Consider the following 23190-nt stretch of genomic DNA (forward strand, 5'->3'; position numbering starts at 1 on the left):
ATTTCTTATTGTTTTATTCTGATGCTTTGGACTCTGCAAGGGGTTTTCAATGTGTGTTGCTGAATCATTCCCTGGAATATTAAGTATGAAATATGTAGTTTCCTCTGTCTTGAATACACTACTGTATAGCCAAAATAAAAATCAGATGCATCAGAAAATAATCCATGTTGGATTTAAATCTGAAATTTAACTATTTTATACTGTCATGTGTATTTTTCACAAATTTGCTCTTTATGCAAGATGTCTCTCCCCTCGCTGGCGAATGTTTTACTTTCTCACTCCCCTGCCCCCATTAGAGATTGAAGATCCATGTGAATTGTTCATCCTCAGTGGAAGATTGGATGAGGATGTGGAAGGGTGGGTTAGTAAATTTGCAGGGGACATGAAGGTGGATGGTGCTGTGGATAGTGTAGAAGATTGTCATGGGCTGCAATGGGACATTGATAAGATGCAGAGCTGAATGGAGAAGTGGCAGAAGAAGTTCAATGTGATAGTGTGACTATCACCAAAAGACTGCTCTAGCCCAATCACATTGATGTCATGGCCAAGAAAGCTCCCAACCCTCTACTTCTTCAGGCAGCCATAGAAACTCAGCATGTTCTCATCGACTTTTACCAGTCTTTATCGATGCACCACAGAAAGCATTCTGTCCGGATGCATATCAGCTTGGCATGGCAGTTGCTCTGCACGTGAATACAAGAAACTGCAGAGAGGTGTGGACATAGTTCGTCACATCAGAGGAACCGGCTTCCCATCTATGGACTCTACCTATTCATCGCTCTTCCTTAGTAAAGCAGCCAGCTTATTCAAAGACCCCACCCACCCCAGACATTCTTTCTTCTCCCCTCTTTTTCAACTATTATGGGCACAACGTGGTGAATGGTCCCCGGCATTCGTAATTTTCGGTGATTCTGGTTGTGTTTATTACCGTGCCCAATTTTAAAATGCTTCTCAACATTAAGCTAAGGGCAAAGGCGGCGTCCAATGCAAGTGGCACAATGTTCTCTGACCAGCACTCTGAGCTGAGCAGAAGACAATCCAAAAATTAATTATCATTTCAAATTTTGGAAGAGCGTAAATAAAAACATCACCTGGGGATTTGGGGCTCATAATCCCTGATACGATTTTGTCAGCATTTCAAAGCCAATCTTGTTGTGTTGAGTGCCTTTGTGTCATTACAAAATGAGTTGCCTAAGATTTGACTCTTAATCTTGAAAAGCTGACATCTACTGGGATCAATTCAAACTAATTAATACATATTTGAGCAGTTATAGTCCTTGATTTCTTTTTTTATGAACTATGAATCAAGTAACAATGTATATAACATTCTTTATGGAAAAGAGCACAGCCATTATATATGTTGTATTCCGGGTCTCAGTGCTCAGCTGTTTTGTCCTGGGTTATATCTATTTTATTTTCACATTGCCTGATAGAATGGGAGTTAACAGTTACATAAAACTTGGGGGGGGGGAGGAGGGAGGTGCCATGGCCCCTAAAGTAATTACAGACTCCTTCTAGACATAGCTGCTGCTGTGGTCATTCAAGGTCCAGAGGGCACTGACTATAATGAAAAATGTGACACTATTAGCGCCGTGGATTCATGAGACTCTGTCAGATAGTCACTATATTCAGTGACTAATAGGCTTAAAGTGTGCAACCATTACAGATTTTTGTGAATAAATTGTAAATCAGTATTGATTTTTTAATTGATTAACCTTCATTTCTTGGACGTTTATGATGCAAATGACACAGTCTCACTCGCTGTATATGTAATAATAGATTGCACAATGAAGCAGGATTTAATTTGACCTGAACCCTTAATATGGTATTTCTGTATTTATGACACAGTCCTGACACAATTGCTTCTAAAATATTTTAATGCCTCCTTTTTAAACATGTTATAACATAGCAGAAAACTCATTTTAACACATTAATTTATTTGGCAAATTGTGCTGACTTTTATTAAGATTTAAAATTCTTTCTATTACACATTTTTCTACGGATGAAAACGCAGTGCAAGAATAGAAACTTCATTCAAATATCTACATATCTATATTTTAAATGAAACTGTTGATGAAATGAGAAGTGCTGATTACACGTAAAAGACTGGCTTGCTATAATATAAATGATGTTCGTGATGGTTTGATATCACAGCAAGAAATATGTTGGCAGAGAGGGTCCTGAGCCTAGTGAGGTGCTATACTAGTTTCTCAAGTGTTGCTGTTCATACTCTTAAAAGTGCATTTTTATTTTCTATACAACAAGCCTCATTTACCAAATATAATATATACATATAATATATACATTTAATTTTAGGCTTTGATCAGTAACTCGCTTACATCACATAATGAATGTGTTTTTTCCAAATGAACATGGCTGCATCCTAAAGGACAAATCTATGTTTTAAACAAAATAAGCAGATTGTACGAGACCGTCTTTGTGAACCTGAGCACGTGCTACTGATTAATATAATTGTGCATCTAAAATCATTTTTGTATTGAGAGCGCACATTTAACATTGTGGATTAATTGGTTACCTCAGCTGCAAAAATCCTTAAATTGTTCAATTCCCAGTAACAAGCAATTTATGTTTCTGTGTTTTGCACATTATGGGAAGTGAATGCAGTTTCAGAATTTTTTTTTTGTACTGCAGCTCCTTTAATTAGTTGTTCTTTGGCAATGCATAATACTGTACTGTAAATGGACAGGCTCCTGTGTCCTAATTTTATGCAGCGGAATTGCCAAGTTTTCCTTCCAAGCATCACTACAGTGAAAAATAGCATGCATTTTCCTGATAGTCCATGTGGTTACAGAGTATAAATGGCTAATGAATTACAGATGAACATTGACGCAAATTAATCTTTTTGATGTCCCTAGGTTATATGGCAGGCATTTAAAAGTTTAATCAATACACTAAAGTTGAAAACATGCAGGCACTGCAGTTGTTTGGATGTGATAAACATTGGAGGAAAACTGGAGACTTGTACTCAGTACATGTATCATAATGACAGGTATTTATGTTTAATGGACTAAATATTTTTTTACTGGAAGAGAACAAATGTCAGCTTAACTTTGAAGGTTCTGGATTTAAGTTAGCAATACAGGCTGAGGGTGGTGGTTGCCATCTCAAATAGTCTGTGAGGAAACAAAAATCTAAACAATGTAATGACTGATTGGTTCTGCCTTTAGTTGGTTGACTAATGAAGCGAAGTTGTCTGAGTTTTGTTTTTTTGCACGTTATCATTTTCTCTTTTCTCTCCAATGTGCAGCCTGAACTGATTATTTCATTTAGTAACCCAGATTTAACAGGTTATACTCTTTAATATAGTGTGTTCGTTAAGTAAAGTCTGTCTAAAGCAGCTGCAGGGTGAGCAGGAACTATGAAGTCTGGTGTCAGCGAAGACTGATAAACAGTCTGGATGAGATATATCCAGTCTAAAATAACAACTCGGCACCCGCCCTATCTTTGCTTCACCCCATAATTCAGTCTCACATATGGTTATGGATGTCTGCGTGCTGAGAGTCTATCTTTTTTCTACAGGTATTATATCAGCCCTTTCACATAATAAGGAAAGTTTAATTGCATTGTTAATTGATTTTTTTTTGCACAGTGTTATTACCATGATTGATCGTCATGTTGATGAAAATGTTAAATGCAGCCAGTGTAAAGTACCAGAGCCGTAAGGATTCGAGGGCCTTGTGGGGAACAGATAACCTTGATGTTAAGAGCTACATCCTTTGGATATGTCTTTCCTTGACATATTGATGGCTCTGGAATGGGGAAAGCTGATTGTATGCAGAATACAATCATTAAACCCACTTCAGTGGGCTGTTGATGAATTTGTTTTTTCCTGAAGGTTCTAGTTAAATAGAAGGCCTCAGTAACCTTAAGAGCAGCAATATTTCAGAGTGGAAATTGCATCTTAACTGATTATTTTCTTCACCGCTTCCTTTCTCCACTTCCCCACACATCAAAAAAAATCCTTTTCCCATCATCACTACTGCAGAGTAATCATTCAACACTGGTAGCTAATCTGAAGACAGCACATGCCCACATCAAAGCAGAGCATGTCAATGTCATTCAAGGATGTGGAGATACCCTCCCTTTTTTGAACAAAGTATGACATATGAGGAACAAAGTGTTGATTGTTCTACTGCCAAATTGTACATAATGGAAACATTAGCTTCAAGATAACTTTTAATCTGTCAGACTAATGGGTTCTTAATGTGTATTGGGGGTTTAAATGTATGTCAGCCATGTCTGTATAAGGTAATATACTTGTGGCCCAAGAGGATTTCGATGACTGTACGCTCGACACAATATGGTTTATTATTGTGTATCCGCTCATCATTTTGTTCCCACGGACTTTGGGCTGCTTCTCAATTTTCCAGCAGCAGATTATATGAAGTAAGGACTTGAGATGGGCTGTTTGCGTTCCAGTTATAGACAGACTGCTGTCCCTCAAAGCACACTCAGATATGGATTCATCACATCATCACTAATAAGCCAAAACAAAACCTTAGGCAGAAAAGTTTTTTTAAATGCAAATGTGTGCAGGAGCCTGTACTTCACAGGCTGCCCTTGTACCAGTTCTGTACTTTTCCTTTATGCAGTGTTAGACATGTGGAAAAGAAAACCCAAATGTCAACTTTTCCAGATCAGATTGCAGCCGATTAAATCTCCTCAGTGAGCATTAGGAGATGGAAATAGAAACTGACAGTCTTTACATTTGTAATAGGCATCATCTGTACCTAATTTTCGGTTGTTAAGTTGTAAGTTATCAAAGTTAACATAAATAAATAGAATAAAGGCATAAAGGTTTAATATTAAGAAAATACATTTACAGCACATTCCTCTTAGTGTCACTTTCAATTTGTCTGTTCTAGACATGTAACTAAACAAGTTGGCACGGGCAGTGAGTATATCTTTGGTCTCTACCAATTATTGGTTATGACACATGGTGAAGCAACAGTGTAAAGAGACAGTATCCCTTTGTTGAAATAGAATATTTTTTCATAACTGCTCTAATCCACAAAAGCCTGTTGCTATTATTTCAGATTTTTTTAAATTGTGACTCCAAACTATGGGACTTATTACAGAACTCAAAATCTAATGGAATAAATCTGCTGATCTCTGCATGATGGAAATTTTACAGCTTGTGACAAAGGTTGCCATGCACTCTGACCACAGGTCAATCAACACACACCACAGAACTCTGGTCTCAGTAATGAAGCTAACGTTCGCCAAGTCTCCCCCAGGGTGGAATAGAGAAAATCGGCTCGGATGCTCAACCTTGATTGATATCCAAGATCCCCACTGTGAACATTTGGGTTGATGTCAATTAATGTTCTCATTAATAATGGCCTTTATGAATTACAGTCAGGTATGTTGCTTTTTAGCTGGGACGTATGCAAGAGTGGGTATCGAGAGGTGTTCGCTCTGGGATGTGTGGCGACGCTTGCAGACCACCCCCAGCACATTCTTGGGCGCATTGGTTGTTAATGCAAACATTGCATTTCACGCAAACATGAGGAATTCTACAGATGCTGGAAATTCAAGCAACACACATTGAAGTTGCTGGTGAACGCAGCAGGCCAGGCAGCATCTCTAGGAGGAGGTACAGTCGACGTTTCAGGCCGAGACCCTTCGTCAGTTGCATTCACCAGCAACTTTGATGTGTGTTGATTGCATTTCACTGTATGTTAACATGTATATGTGATAAGTAAATAAATTTGAATCTGAACCTGCATGGACATGTGTTCCTGGAGCAGGCGAATATCATTGATGGCAATCCTGCTAACATAGATTAGATGGGCCGAATAATCACCTGCTGTACTGTAAGGACTAATTCTCTAATTAGACATGTGGCATGATGAAATATTGAGGAATATGGCCATGCAGGATTAGCAATGAGAGTGAAGGCAGTTTTGACCTGGTATACAAGAAAATTACAAAGGCAGGTTACACACGTGTGGCCATGCATTGTCTGTGTATGTGATTTATCATTTCATCAAGTTTTCTCTTGGATTATTTCAACATTATATTGGACTCTGAAAATTGGACAAGGGGAAACTGAAGTAAATAAGTGGCTTTGCTCTGATGCACGTTGCGTTTCTCATGGGTTCTCATCAATCATACTTGTAAAAGAACACCTTGACAAACTCTCAAACTAATAATGCAGTGACCTTGTGCAATTCATTACTGCGATTAAAAAAGATCTGCCAATGACATTGTTTTTCATCCTCAAAATTTTTTTTGCATCAATAATTTGAAAAGGATTTCACACAAAATACAACCATATGTGCAATATCAGAATGTGTAAAGCAGCCAGAGAGAGGCAAAGAGGAGAGTGGATGTAAATTTTAATATAACTTGAATTGAGAAGGACAGGCTCTAATTATGTTATGCACAGAAATTTAGAAGATTAATTCTACAATGAAAAAAATGCAAGAGACAATGCAACATCAATAAAATACTGGAAAAAAAAACATCAGAAGGTGGTTCCAGAGTAACCTGCACAAAATACATGAAGAACTCTGTAGGTCAGGCAGCATCTATGGAAAGGTATGAAGAGTCGGCCTTTTGGAATGAGTTGATGGTTCCAGATAGCTCAAGTGTTCAATTTAACACAGAGCTTCCATAGGTGTGGAAATTCACCTCTCATTTTAGACTGGAGAAGCTGAGGGCCTTCTCCTTGGATCAAAGAGGGATGAGATGAGACTTGATAGAGGTGTACAGTGCTTTAGATAGAGAAAAATCTGTTCCCATCAGTAGATGGTTCAAAGACCAGAGGGCACAGATTGAAAGCATTAAGTAAAAGGTATGAGGGCTGCATTGGGAAAACATTTTTACGAGGGGTGGTTGATAAGTTTGTGGCCTAAGGTAGAAGGAGATGAGTTATACAGCTCTCGTTACATGCACATGCAGTTCAACTCTTTGAGTGAAAATGCAGAAAGTTTGAAAATAACTCATCAGGGGTGATTGATAAGTTGGTGGCCTATGGTAGAAAGAGATGAGTTATTAACTTCAAACTTTCTGCATAATCACTGAAAGAGTTGAACTGCATGTGCATGTAACGAGAGCTGTATAACTCATCTTCTTCTACCTTAGGCCACGAACTTATCAATCACCCCTGCTGTGGACACTTTCTGGAGGTCCAAGATCCGTATGCTCCATGACCGCTGAGCTAAGTGTGTAAATGTAGGAGGGGACTATGTTGAAAAATAAATGTGCTAGGTTTTCTAAAATTGACTGCTTCTACCCTAGGCCACGAACTTATCAATCACCCCTCGTAACTCAGAAAACACAGAGAGATGGTGATAATGGAATCAATCAAAGGGGAATTGAGAAAACATTTTGCTGAGCATAGGGAAAGAACAGGAGAATGAGATTTTAGGAATCTTCACGCAGGAACTAGCATAAACATGATGGGCCAAGTTGGCACCTCCTGTACGATAACATTTCAAATTCTCGAAGGAAGTATCTCCGCTACATATTCAGAAACAACAGTTGAGCTGTCAACAATTATCTCAAATCTTTTGCCCATCTTATTGCAATTTTTTTCCTCATTGGATGGAACAGGCCTGCACCAACAGCAATCCCAAAAGTACTCACAGCTAGAAATGTTGACAAAGGTTACTCTTTTTGGGTTCCTCTACGTACTAAATTGAATCCAGATGATATATTAAGCTTGTTGATTAAAACCTCCAAATGGATGATGAATTCCATCCTCCAAATGGATGGAATCCAGATCCCATGAGGCCAAAAGACATAGGAACAGAATTAGGCCATTGGGCCCATTGAGCCTGCTCCACTATTCTATCTTGGCTGATTTATTTTTCTGTGCAGTGGTCTGGCACTGCAAGTGCAATGGTGATGATGTGGAGAGGGAACATCTTGCCAGGAGTTCCCTCTGTTTCTCACCATCCTCCATATTAAAGATTTAAAGTTTAGCACGTACATTGAAACATCGAAATATGTTGTTTCTATCAATGACCAGCACAATCCAAGGATGTGCTGGAGGGTGGCCCACAAATGTCGCCAAGCTTCTGGCACCAACATAGCATGACTACAACCTGCTAGCCATCTTTGTGGGTGGAATGTGAGTGAAAACTAGAGCACTGCAAGAAATGGTCGAGATGGGATTTGGTTTCCATGTTGCCTGCATTCAGACAGCTGGTCTCTGCATCTGATAAGAGGCCATTAGCAATGTCCTTCAAGCCTGTGGACCTTGATTCCATAGTCCAACAGCAATTGACTACTCTGGGAGGAAAGAGGGAAAGGAAGTGTTTCATTGGTGACTAATTAAAGCATTTGTCTCTTTGTCTCTCTGTTAGAGACTATCTTGCAAGCTGTTTCAAATAAGACCAAAAATATCCCATGCACACCGTGAAGTCATCATCAAGTAACAAGGGAGTTAAGATCATGAGACGTAGGAGCAGAATTAGGCCATTCAGCCCATCGAGTCTGCTCCACCATTCTGTCTTGGATGATATATCATCCCTCTCGAGCCTATTCTCTCTATAGCCTCTGCCGCCTAAATTGATCAAGAGCCTATCAATCTTGGTTTTAAATATACCCAATGACTTGACCTCCACAGCCGTCTTTAGCAACGAATTCCACAGATTCGCGACTCTCTAGCTAGAGAAACTCTACCTTTTCTCTGTTCTAAAGGGACATCCTTGTATTTTGAGGTTGTGCCCTCTGGTCCTAAGTTCTCCCACTACAGGAAACATCCTCCCCACATCCACTCTGAGCTGTTCAATATTCGTTAGGTTTCAATGAGACACCTCCCCATTCCTCTAAACACCAGCAAGTACAACCATTCCTCATATATTAGCCACCGATCTCCAATTAATTCCGAAAAACCAACACTCAGAGAGTTGTTTCCAAATGCTTGTTTAATAGAACTTATAATGTGTACTTTACACTTTTCCAAAATCTCCATCTCCTTTTGCAAATAGAGGCAAAGATCTGTCTAAGTACCATAGATTCCGTCAATGCTAGAAATCCAGACCAACACTTACAAAATGTTGGAGGAACTCAGCAGGTCAGGCAGCATCTGTGGAGAATAAAGAGTCGGCATTTTGGGCTGGGACCCTTCATCAGGACTGGTGAAGGGTCTTGAACCAAAACGTTGACTCTTAGACACTGCCTGACCTGCTGAGTTCCTCCAGCATTTTGTATGAGGTCATCTCTCTGGTGCTTCACTTGCCTGAAGTTCTACTATTCTGAAGCATCACCTCTTTTCATAAAGCAAATTGCTCCTTTATTTGTGAGACATCTTGACTTCCTACTTTAAGTCAATATTATTTTTATTGTCCTTTGAACTCGAGGTCTATCTGGTACATATGAAAACTGTAAAATATGATTTGCTATCAAGCCACAGCTGCATTTCCTGGTGTGGTCTCCCTCTACACAGCCAGTGCTTTAGAAAAAAAATATTAACTGGCTTCAGAGCCCATGAGTTCAGAAATTTCAGCTGACTTTTACTGTCACTAGCTCAAGCACCTTTATCCCCAGGCGAACAGCGGCAGCTGGAGTTTATTTCCTCCTGCCAGACAGTCCAACTGCCTTACGATACATCCAAAAATTCACTTTCTTTAATATTCCAACCCTTTATTCGAGATGACAGCTGCTCACACGTTGCTGTACAGAGCACCTCAAGTAGCAAGAGTTATCAGAAAAATGAGTGTCCCGTCGTTACAAGCTTACAATGTAGAATGACTGAGGTTATCCCTAGGCCTCCGAGTGCCAACCTCCCTGACATAACCGCTGGTAACATAAAACTTGACTACAGTTTGTAATAATGTCTGGGGAGAACTAGGCGGAGGAGCAGCAGAGAGTACAGCTAGTGATAGGAGATGATGTCAGATTCAGTTAGGAGTGCAGACAGCATTGGAATATGGTAGGCACTAATATGGTACCAGTATCTTTCTCCTCATCTCTGTTTTCTGTCACTGCTCACAATTCTGGGCCTGTCTCCACAACTGACAATGTCTTTTCAGATCACGTTATTGCCAGCGCAGAGTGCACTTAGCACATCATCACTCAGCTGCTTTGTTTGAAGCCTCGTCTTTTGTCATTAATACACTTGATATCTATTTAAAACTGACGGGGAATATGGGATCTGTTTTCCTGTCTCGAGATCATTGACAATATTAATACCACATGTCCTTGCTTCATTTTCTAAGCGCTGACACCTAGCTGCAGTCACTTGCATTCATCAAGTGGCTTTTTCACCAGGATGTCTGTTAGCAGTCTTGTTTCTAATCCGTCAGTAACACTAGCAGATAGCAATCACTAACTGTTAACATAAGCTACAAAAACATATCCTTAACAACTCACTTCATCTATTTTACTTCAGTGGGGACTCTGAGGTGGAGGAGATGAGTGCAAGGTGGAGGTAGGCATGATAAGCCTAGTGTGTGAAGGGCAAATGCCAGGAGTGTTTCTGGAAAGAATTGCTCTGAAGAGACTGAAGAAGTCGAGTACTAAACGTTGTCCAGATCTCCCTGCCGTTGTTATTCTTTTGCTCTATCCCATTGAAACCGAGCAGGCTCTGAGCTTCTAAGATGATCAACCGAGTGTTTCTAGAGCGAAGCTTACTGCTTAGCTGACTTCAGGGCAAGCAGGCTCCATTATTAGGCCGGTTGACTGCACTGTTCTGCCCATTGCTGCAGTATTGTGCTATCAGTGCTGGGTCTCTTTCCCAGAGAATTCTCATGCTCTGGAAGAAGTGAGCTAAGAGTGATGTTGAAGTCACAATGTGCCTTCAATTTCCTTATTCTTCACTTTGTGGACATCATTTGGAAGGCCAGAGAAACATCACTTCAACATGAAGTCTGCACACTTTTTTTCACAAGGAGTAACACTACAGTATCTCCCCTTTAACTTAAATTGTGCTGAGGCTTTATAAGGTGTTGGCCAGACCACATTTGGAGTTTTGTGAGAAGTTTAGGGCGATGTATTTAAGAAAGGATGTGCTGGCATCGGGGAGGGTCCTGAGAATGCTTGCAAGAATAATTCCCAGGAATGAAAGAATTAATATATAAGGAATGCTTAACGGTTCTGGGCCTGTACTGGCTTGTGTTTAGAAGAATGAGAGGGGATTTCTTTGGAAGGTATTGTATATTGAAAGGCTCAGAGACAGCACATGTGGAGAAGATGTGGACCAGAGGGCAGAGCCTTGTAATAGAAACACGTCCCTTTAGGATAGTGATGAGAAGGAATTTCTTTAGCCAGACAGTGGCGAACCTGTGGAATTCTTTGCTGCAGACAGCTGTAGAGACCGAGTCATTAGGTACAGTTAAAGCGGAGGTTGATAGTTTCTTAATTAGTAAGAGAGTTAAAGGTTATGGGAAGAAGGCAGGAGAATGGGGTTGAGAGGGAAAATAAATCAGCCATGATGGAATGGTGGAGCAGAATTGATGGGCTGAATGGTCTAATTCTCCTCCTATGTCCTATGGTCTTATGGCCAGCATTTATTAACCATCCCCAATTGCCCTTGAACTGAATGGATTGTGGGGCAGGTTTTAAATTAACAATATTTTTGTGGATAAGGATTCAGATCAAGATTTTGCAGATAGGATGTTGAACGAAGGTATGTGGCAATTTAATGAGCCAATCAAATGACAAATATACGTATTAGACATATAAATTTAATCAATAATCTAGCGTTTAACATTTTGGGTGTCAGGACGTCAGAAGAAGTGAGAAATAAATATCTTTTTTGAACAGTTGACACATGATCCCTGCACGTTGGTTGCACCTTCCCTGAGATAACGGTGATAGTGCCATACATCTCGTGAGTCATTATTTTCCCACATGTAATCTTTTCAAGGGTTCTGTTTCCCTCCTTGACACTGTTCAATCATCACTTCACTCTGCGAGTCTGTCAATTCCTTCTGGAGATCACTGTGAGTGATGTTCTTCTGAGATCAGTTTTCCCTGGCATCAGGGGAGAAAAATGATGGACTGATTTCGCCTGTTGCTAAAAGACTAAAATGGATCCGTAATGAAAAAAAAATGTCAACCAAATTAAACTACACAGAGCTTTCCAATTCGTTGCAAGAAATATAAAGTTTAACCATTTCAAGGGAGTTACTTTTCCTTTGCCTTCCTTCATGGATTGCTTTGTCCCTGGCTAGTCTAGGTACAAAACAAAATGAAAGCAACGAAGTCTATTTGAAGATGTTGGGGAGGCATTTACTGGGACATAGCTTGCAGGCAAAGTAGCCATTGTCAGATCGATATGGAGGACTATCTGTTTGTGTGGGTGAGAGGGAGGGTGGGTGAGAAGAAAGGGGCTTGTTTTGCTGTGGTTACTTAGTTGCTTGTTGTGTTCGGTGTAAATATATTGTTTTATTAAGCGTTCTTTGTTTGATTAAATAATTCATTATGAGTTATATGTAAAAAAATAAGTGAATTGCATACATCATGACGCTACCAAGTGTGCATCTCGCTTAAAGTTAACATAAAGTTAAATACCAGCAACACACATCAAAGTTGCTGGTGAACGCAGCAGGCCAGGCAGCATCTCTAGGAAGGGGTACAGTCGACGTTTCGGGCCGAGACCCTTCGTCAGGACTAACTGAAGGAAGAGCTAGTAAGCGATTTGAAGGTTAAATACGTTATTCTGGACTCCCTTGTTTTTTTATTTCAATTAGTTTAATGTTTTGGAGATGCAAAATGTAACACTCTGGCTTTCCAGAATCTGCTGAATCACACAGTCTACATATGCTGAATGATAGGTTGTGTGTGGCACGTGTACTGGCCGCAGTACATTCTCAGGTGTGTTTGTTAACGCAAATGGCGCATTTCACTGAGTGTTTTCATGTACGTCGGATAAATCTGAACTCGGATCTGAGTCATAGAGCCGTAAAGTTACTCAGCACTGAAACAGGCCCTTTGCTTACTGTCACAATAAATCTGGAGGACCTCAATGGAGCAGGCAACATCTCTAAAGGGAAATGGATGGATGACTTTTCCGACCTCCAGCTTTAACCCTTGCCGTGTCTTCACCATTCCCTCTGACATCTCCCCCTCTGAGGCAGAGACCTCACTGCACCCACACCTCAATCAGTTCTGAGCCCCCTCGTGACGCTGAGCTCTTCTTCCATCGATCACGCCTCCATGCCTATTTCTTTATACTTTACACTTTATTGTCGCCAAACAATTGGTACAAGAACGTACAATCATCACAGCGATATTTGATCCTGCGCTTCACACTCCCTGGATTACAAATATTAAATATTAAAAATATTTAAAATTAATAAATATTAAAAAATTAAATTATAAATCATAAATAGAAAATAGAAAAATGGGAAGTAAGGTAGTGCAAAAAAACGGAGAGGCAGGTCCGGATATTTGGAGGGTACGGCCCAGATCCGTTCAGCAGTCTTATCACAGTTGGAAAGAAGCTGTTCTTAAATCTGGCCGTATGAGTCTTCAAGCTCCTGAACCTTCTCCCGGAGGGAAGAGGGACGAAAAGTGAGTTGGCTTCTTTGGCAAGGATTCCCCACTCCCCACTGATGATCCCTTCCACCTCCCCTTAGACACCCCTTTCTGGCCTTTTGCTCTCTCTCAACCATTTCTAATTGTCTACTTTAATGTTGACGGGTCGCAACCTGAAACGTTGACTATTTCCCTGCAGAGCTGCAAGATGGACACACGCCAATCAGCCCATCACTTCATACAGCCCTGTGGGCACCCATCCATCTTTATCCCATCCTCCAGCACTGCCTGGACATTTTAAATGCTTGACTGGGTACCTCTTAAATGCTCAAAGTTGAAATTTCAAAGTAATTATATCATCAGGGTACATATCTGTCACTATACGAGGGGTGATTGATAAGTTTGTGGCCTAAGGTAGAAGGAGTCAATTTTAGAAAACCTAGCACATTTATTTTTCCTACATTTATATACGTAGTCCAGCAGTGGTGGAGCATATGGAACCCTTCTTTGCAGAAGTCAGCATCTTGGACCTCCAGAAAGTGGTCCACAGCAGGGGTGATTGATAAGTTCGTGGCCTAAGGTAGAAGGAGATGAGTTATTAATTTCAAACTTTCTGCATTTTTATTCAGAGTTGAACTGCACGTGCATGTAACGCGAGCGGTGTAACTCATCTCCTTCTACCTTAGGCCATAAACTTATCAATCGCTCCTACTATGGACCACCTGGAGGTCCAAGGCGCTCTCGTTACATGCACGTGCAGTTCAACTCTTTGACTGATAATGCAGAAAGTTTGAAGTTAATAACTCATCTCCTTCTACCTTAGGCCACAAATTTATCAATCACCCCTGCTGTGGACCACTTCTACAAAGAAGGGATCGGTATGCCCCACGACCGCTGGACTAAGTGTGTACGTGTAGGAGGGGACTATATTGAAGAATAAATGTGCTAAGTTTTCTAAAATTGACTCCTTCTACCCTAGGCCACAAACTTATCAATCACCCCTCGTACATTGCCCTGAGATTCATTTTCTTACAGGCATTCACAGTAGAAAATATACAATAGATTCAATTAAAAATTACACACAAAGACTGCAAAAGAAGACAAACTGTCAGTACAAAAACAAAAAATAATAATAATAACTAAGTAAATAATACTGAGAACCTGAGTTGTTGAGTCCTTGAAAGTGAGTCCAAAGGTAGATTGTGGAATCGCTTCAGTGTCGAAGTTGAGCGAAGTTATCCCCTCTGGTTCATGAGCCTGATGGCTGAGGGGTGTTTGCTGTTCCTGAACCTGGCCGTGTGGGACCTGAAGCTCCTGTACCTCCTTCCCAATGGCAGCCGTGAAAAGAGAACATCGCCTGGAAAGTGGGGGTTTTTGATGTTGGATGCAGCTTTGTTGTTACCACACTTCTTGTAAATGTGCTCAGTGGTGGGGATGTTTTTTTTCCTGTAATAGACTGGTCTGCACCAATACATTTTGTTGGCTTTTCTGTTCTTAGGCATGTTATCAGTGACTTTGCCTTCATCTTGGGTAGTTACATTTTGGGAGAGGTGCACGTTAGGCTACGGCGTAGGATTCGGCCTAGAGTACAGCATAGGGTACGCAGCTACACTGTACCTACGGCGTATATTTGATGCAGAAGTATAAATTGGGCTTAACAGTGAAAGTGCAGTGCAGGTAGACAATAAGGTGCAAGGTCATAATGAGATTGTGATGTCAAGAGACCATCTTATTGAACTAGGAGACCACTTAATATTTTCATAAAAGCTGGATTGAAGACTATCAGGCCAGACCTTGGTGTATTATATTTTTAATTATGCACATTTTGAATATTTTTAATAATTTTTCACTTGACAAAGATATTGTGAAACATGCCTGCCAACGTAGAGAGGCACTACCCTTTGCAAGAGTCCTGAGAAGGCTCTTGGCCCAAAACGTCAACTGTTTATTTCCCTCTATAGATGCTGCATGACCCGTTGAGTTCCTCCAGCATTTTGTGCACTTTTGGGGAACCACACCACCAAAAAACTTGCCTCCCACGTCCTACAGTCCCCCCTGAACAGCCTTCCAATGCAGAACTTTAACAATGTACAGAATCTTAATGAATTCGGCCCTGTTATAAGAGTTCACTTAAGGTGCATTTTTAAAAATGAGGGTAGTATGATCACCTTACTGTGGGAGAGAGAGTGCTCTGTGTTGTACTGTAACACTGCTTCACTGTGGTACCGTGACACAATAAATTAGACAAGGTGTTGACCAAACTTGGTCCACAATGTGAAATGTTTGAAAATTATTTCAATAAGTAAAAAGATTAATGATGTAATTACTGTTACTAAGAGATACACAAAACATCCTTAGCAGCTGAGGTGATTCATAGCATTGGAGAGGGTCCTGGGCAGCTTCACAAGAATGATCCCAGGAATGAAAGGGTTAATGTATGAGGAGAGTTTGACAACTGGGCCTTTACTGACTGAGTTTAGAAAATTGAGAGGGGTGATCTCATTAACTCATGCTGAATATTTAAAGGCCTGTGCAGAGTGGACATGGAGAGCATATTTCCAATAGTGAGAGAGTCTAGGACCAAAGGGCACATCGTCAGAATAGAAGGGCATCCCTTCAGAACAGAGTCGATGAGGAATTTCTTTAGCTAGTGGGTGGTGAATCTGTGGAATTCGTTGCCAGAGAAGGCTGTGGAGGTCAAGTCATCGAGTATATTTAAAGCAGAGGCTGAGAGGTTCTTGATTAGTCAAGGCACAATGGTTATGGGGAGGAAGCAGGATTGAGAGGGGACGTAAATCAGCCACAATCCAATGGTGGAGCAGATTCAACAGTCTGAATGTCTAATTCTGCTCCTATATCTTATGGTCTAAGGAAGGTCAATGTTTACCTCCTGAGTTTGTTAGCCTTACATGATATGGCCTTATAACATTTGGGTCCCAGCATACCAGCCCTTGTATGACATCTTGACTTCGTATTTCAAATCGGTATTATTTTTCTTTCTTTCCTCTTTGAACTCAAGATTTATCTAGTGCATGTGAAAAATGTAAAGTATGACTTACCAACAAACCACAGCTACATTGCTTGGTGTGGGTTCTCTCTGCAAAGGCAGTGCTTCAGGAAAATGTATTAACTGATTTCAGGTATATCTTTCTATATTAACATACCTAATTACATTGATGCTTGTCCCTTTCAATTTTGGGTGAATTTAAGGCAGGGATTGAAAGATTCTTGATTGTTAAAGGAGCTAAGGCTTACAGGGAGTAGCTGGGGATTTGGGATTGTAAAAGCAATCAGTTCTGATTGGGCCAAGAGCAAACTCGATAGGCCAAATGGTCTAATCCTACTGCTAAAAGCCCGGGACACTGCCTTCAAGTCCAGTGACAGAACGGCTCTCAGAGCAGCCAGGAAAAGCCTCACCTTGGGCATCAATAGGGCAAAGACTGACTATGCACAAAAAAATTCAGGAACATCTGCCTGACAGTGATCGCCGGTGTACGTGGCTGCACATCAGAGGCATTATTAACTACACACGGAAAAACTGTGTCAACTGTACTAGTGTCACCTCCCTCCCTGATGCTCTAAGCAACTTTTATGCACGCTTTGAGGCATGCAAAGCAACACGGGCCATGAAAGCTACCCGTCTCCCAGGTGAGCAGCCACTGTCTGTAGCAGCAGCCAGACATGAGAAGGACTCTGCAGAAGTTCAACCCCCTGCAATGCGGCTGGGCCAAACGACGTCCCAGACTGAATACTCAGGGGGTGCACACACCAGCTCATTGATATCTTCATCTTCACGGACATCTTCATTCATTCAGGCTGCTGTTCCCACATGCTTCAAATCAGCCATGATCATCCCTGTACTAAAAAACTCTACTCCTTCCGAACTAAATGACTACAGTCCGGTGGCGTTGACGCCAATCATTATGAAGTGCTTTGAATGGCTGATAACATTTCAAAAATTCTATCCCTGCCACAATGGACATTCACCAATATGCTTACTGACAGAATTCACTCTACAACAGATGCTGTAGCATCTCTCATTCACCTGGCCCTGACACATCTTGAAAACTTATGTCAGAATGGTGTTTTTGGATTTCATTTTGGCATTCAACACTATTATCCCACAGACCTCGGTGAACAATCTCCTCCTTCTCAGTCTAAATACACCACCATGCAACTGGGTGTTGGACTTCCTAATAAACAGACCAGATAGTCAAGATTCATAAATTCTCCTCTGTCTCCATCATCTCCAACACGGGTACCCCCCCCCCCAAAGGGCTGTGTGCTGTGTCCACTGCTCACATGTGACTTCACAACCAAACACCCGAGTAATCACATTGTCAAGTTCACAAATGACATAACAGTGGTGTGTTTCATCACCAACAACGATGCAATGGCTCACAGAGAAGAGGTGGAAGTGCTCGCGATCTGGTTCCAGGTAAATAACTTCTTACTTAACGTCAACAAGACAAAGGAGATGGTTATCAACTTCAGGAGAATTGCACCACTCACGCGCCCCCTTATATCAGCAGCACAGCAATGGAAACTGCAGGCAGTTTCAAACTCCTGGGAGTGCACATCTCACACAACCTCTCATGGTCCCAGAACACATCCTACACAGCCAAGAAAGCTCACCAGCGCCTCGACTTTCTGAGGAGGCTGAAGAACTGGACTTTGCACATCCATATTCACGGCAAGCTACAGAGTGCATGAAGAGAGCATCCTACAAGCTGCATCACTGCTTGGTACAGAATTGCAGATAGGAAGGCTCTACAACAAGTAGTCAAAACTGCCCAATGCATTATATGCCTACCCACCATCATGGACATATATACAGAAAGGTGTTAGAAACAGGACCAGTAATATCATAATGGATCCCACACACTCATGGACTGTTTGTCCCTCTCCCATTAGGGAGGAGGCTACGTATCATCCATGCCAGGACCATCAGACTCAAAAACAGTTACTTTCCCCAAGCAGTAAGACTAATCAACACCTCCAGCCACTAACTCCACCTCTACTCCCAAAGTCACCTAATGTACGGCCTAATGTTACTTTATGGACACATATTCAATCTATGTACCTAAGGTATCTTATGTATTTATTTTGTGTTTTTCAATAGTGTTATTGTGTTTTTTATCTTTTGTGCTTTTCTTGTGTTGCATCAGATCCAGAGTAACAATTATTTTATTCTTCCTACCCTTGTGTACAGGAAATGACACTTTAATCTTGAATCTTGAATACACATTATTATCTTATGGCTACCAGAACTTTAGAAGTTCTATTTATTACCAGCAGGCAAAATTTATTCCCAACAACATTTTTATCAGCTAATAAATCAGCCTCATTAACTGCACTAAACATGTATCATTACTGCTGATGCTAACATTCTCATCGATCGAGAGATTTTCATTTTTCAAACACACTGGAGATCTACTTACCATTAATACCTTGGGTGAACAACATTCAAAGGTCCACCAACTGGCCTTCATACTCCTCCGTCTTGCAGTTCTAGTGATCTGGGTTCAGTCCTCATCTGGGTTCCATCTCTCTGGAAGCCTTTGACCCTGATGGTTTCCTCCCTGTGCTGACAGGTTCATAGAAGAACAATACAGCAGAGTACAGGCCTTTCAGTCCACAATGTTGTGCTGACCTTTTAACCGACTACAGAACAACCTCACACTTCCTTTCTGCATCACCCTCCATTTTTCTTTCATCCATGTGCCTATCCCAGGGTCTCTTAAATGTATCTGCTGCTGCCACCAGCCCGAGCAGCACGTTCCATGTACTCACCACTCCCTGTGTAAAAAAACCTACTTCTGATATATACCCCCCCCCCGTACTTTTCTTCAATCACCTGAACATTATGTGCTTTTGTATTAACTCTTTCTGCGTTTGAAAAAAGTCTTTGGCTGTCCACTCCAACAAGATCTCTTATCATCTCTATCAAATCACCTTTCATCATCCTTCACTCCAAAGAGAAAAGCCCTATCTCGTTTCCACGTTCTGAATGTGTACAGACTGGTAGGTTAATTGTCTGCTGTTAAGTTAGTGTGCAGCTGAGTGGTATGAATCTGGAAGCGGTGGATGGTGAATGCGGGAAGAACAAAACAGGAATAGGGTAGGATCGGAGTAAGTGAATTCTTGATTGTGGCACGGTGGTGCAGGGGTGGTACAAATGTATAAAATAGAACTTCACAGTGACATGATGAAGGTTCAATTCCTGTTGCTGTCTGTAAGGAGTTTTATACGTTCTTCACGTGACAGTGTGTGCTTCCTCCAGGTGTTCTCAATTCCTCCCACTTTCCTGAAAGACATATGGGTTAAGGTTAGTAAGTTGTGGGTGATGCACCATCAATAACTCCAAAAGACTGGAGGTAGAGTAAATACTGAAAGGCTTTTATTAGCAGTAAAATGTGACCTCGACCATGCTGAGTATCTGCTCCTGGACTGAGAGGAGGAGCAACGGCACAATTGCCTTTATTCAGGGGTCTGTGGGAGGAGCCACAGGGGCAGTCAGCAGAGGGGCATGTCCAGACAGGAAACCCAGTTACAACATATATATATATATATATATATATATATATATATATGGTCTACCACAGTGGGCTTGCTATGTTGGCACCAGAAGTGTGGCGACACTTGCGGGCTGCATCCCCTGCACATCCTCGAACTGTGTTGGTTGTTGATGCAAACAGCGCATTTCACTGTATGTGTTCATGTACATATGACAAATAAAGCTAATCCCTAACATTAGATATTTATCTGATCTTTAGTCATTCTGGTGGTGGACTGTGCCTGTACTGTATGGCTATGATTCTGTTTCTAGTGCTGCTCCCATACATTCTGATATAACTGCTGTTCAATCTAGACTCCCAGACCTTCTGAAATTTTTGGATTTTTGCCCCTTCACTAGTTCACATCTTTGTCTAGTGAAAACACTCTGCTTTCCTAATCTCTGAATTAATTTTATAATGATAAGATCATAAGACATAGGGGCAGAATTAGGCTATTCAGCCCATTGTGTCTGCTCTGCCATGCAATTTTGGCTAATTTATTATCCCTCTCAACCCCATTCTCCTGCCTTCTCCCTGTAGCCTTTAATGCTTTTATTAATCAACAACCTATTAACTGCCACTTTAAATATACCCAATGACTTGGTCTTCATATCTGTCTGTGGCAATAAATTCCACAGATTCACTATTCTCTGGCTAAAGAAGTTCCTCCTCATCTTTGTTCCAAAGGGACATCCTTGTATTCTGACACTATGCTCTCTAGTCCTAGACTTTCCCACTACAGGAAACATCCTCTCCACATCCACTTTATCCAGGCCTTCCAATATTCGTTAGGTTTTAGTGAGATCCCTCCTCCTTCTAGTGAAAGCATTAATGCTGGGGATTTATACTTTGATTGGGGCTGATCAATTACAATGCACTTTGTATTTTAAACAAGCTTCAGAGAGATGGGCTTTCGCCTCAGCTGTGTAGATGAAAGCCAAATACGATGTATGCTCAGGAGACTGTTCAAACGCTGTGTCACAGGGTTGCCTGACCATCAGATTTTATCTGCAGACTCTGTTCCTCAAGATAACCTTATCTAAAGGCTTTGTGTCTTTCCATAGCCCATTGTGACAGGCCAGCAAATCGAAGTGCTTAGTTTGTCAGAGAAAACAACTTTATTCCCAATTTGACCATCCAATGATATAATCAGCTCTTGTGATGGAGATTTCCATCTTTGGAGGAGCCAAATACTTTACCAGCCTTAGTAATTAGCTTCAGACAACAGGAATTCTGCAGATGCTGGAAATTCAAGCAACACACATCAAAGTTGCTGGTGAACGCAGCAGGCCAGGCAGCATCTCTAGGAAGAGGTACAGTCGACGTTTCAGGCCAAGACTCTTCGTCAGGACTAACTGAAGGAAAGGAAGAGTTAGTAAGAGATTTGAAAGTGGGAGGGGGAGATCCAAAATGATAGGAGAAAACAGGAGGGGGAGGGATGGAGCCAAGAGCTGGACAAGTGATTGGCAAAGGGGATATGAGAGGATCATGGGACAGGAGGTCTGGGGAGAAAGACAAGGGGGGGCGGGGAACCCAGAGGATGGGCAAGGGGTATAGTCAGAGGGACAGAGGGAAAAAAAGGAGAGTGAGAGAAAGAATGTGTGTATAAAAATAAATAACGGATGGGGTACGAGGGGGAGGTGGGGCATTAGCAGAAGTTAGAGAAGTCAATGTTCATGCCATCAGGTTGGAGGCTACCCAGACGGAATATAAGGTGTTGTTCCTCCAACCTGAGTGTGGCTTCATCTTTACAGTAGAGGAGGCCGTGGATAGACATGTCAGAATGGGAATGGGATGTGGAATTAAAATGTGTGGCCACTGGGAGATCCTACTTTCTCTGGCAGACAGAGTGTAGGTGTTCAGCAGTGGCCACACATTTTAATTCCACATCCCATTCCCATTCTGACACGTCTATCCACGGCCTCCTCTACTGTAAAGATGAAACCACACTCAGGTTGGAGGAACAACACCTTATATTCCGTCTGGGTAGCCTCCAACCTGATGGCATGAACACTGACTTCTCTAACTTCCGCTAATGCCCCACCTCCCCCTCGTACCCCACCCGTTATTTATTTATATACACACATTCTTTCTCTCACTCTCCTTTTTCTCCCTCTGTCCCACTGACTATACCCCTTGCCCATCCTCTCGGTTCCCCCCCCCCCCCCCGTCTTTCTCCCCGGACCTCCTGTCCCATGATCCTCTCATATCCCCTTTGCCAATCACCTGTCCAGCTCTTGGCTCCATCCCTCCCGCTCCTGTCTTCTCCTATCATTTTGGATCTCCCCCTCCCCCTCCCACTTTCAAATCTCTTACTCACTCTTCCTTCAGTTTGTCCTGACAAAGGGTCTCAGCCTGAAACGTTGACTGTAACTCTTCCTAGAGATGCTGCCTGGCCTGCTGTGTTCACCAGCAACTTTGATGTGTGTAATTAGCTTCAGTCTTGTTTCCCAGGCCATAAAAATGCCCAGAGTTGAGATCTGAACCATGGACCGGACAGCGGCATCAGGTAAAAGCATGGGGTCCTGACGTTTGCTTCATGATTAACTCACCGTGGGACACAGATGTGGTATTTCTCAGTCCTGCTCCCCCGACCTGGAAAATCTGGCAGTCTAGTATTATCTGTTTTATCTGCCAAGGGAGTTTTCCACGTCATCCTGGCAGTGGTGTTCGTTCCACCCCTGGCAAGTGCTAAGGTGGCAATGGGAGGGGCTGAGTACTGTGAGCCAGGGTCATAAGTCAGCACACCCCGATGCTTTCCTGATCATTGTGAACTTCAACCAAGCCAGCTTGAAGAAGTCTCCGAGAAACTACCGACGACATGTTTCCTGCAGAACCAGAGAAACCAACATGATCACTGTTACGTCATCAGCAACACTTACCATGCGCCCCGACACCCGCTTTTGGGCAAATCAGATCACCTGGCTGTACTTTTACTCCCGGCCTATAGACGGAGTCTGATAACTGAAGCATCGGTGGTGAGAACTGCAAAGGTATGGTCCAGGGAGGCAGAGGTGGAGGCTTTAAATCAGGTGATTGGACTCATCTTCGGATCTGAACGTCTATGCCATGGCCGTCGCTGATTTCATCAAGACCTGTGTAGGTGAGCGTGTTTTTGACATGCTAAGTTTCCCTGAACCAGATGCCCTGGCTGAACAAGGAGATTCACAGTCTGCTG

The 23190-nt window shown here is 41.8% G+C and overlaps 1 protein-coding gene across 1 annotated transcript in view; it reads left to right on the plus strand.

Annotated features, from left to right (window-relative positions):
- The window catches only part of lrmda (leucine rich melanocyte differentiation associated), a 1122127-nt gene that overhangs the window by 1091128 nt on the left and 7809 nt on the right, over window positions 1-23190 (plus strand). The gene's annotated exons all lie outside the window — the stretch shown is intronic.

This window comes from Mobula birostris, chromosome 18 (assembly GCF_030028105.1).
Source record: "Mobula birostris isolate sMobBir1 chromosome 18, sMobBir1.hap1, whole genome shotgun sequence".
Classification (NCBI taxonomy): domain Eukaryota; kingdom Metazoa; phylum Chordata; class Chondrichthyes; order Myliobatiformes; family Myliobatidae; genus Mobula; species Mobula birostris.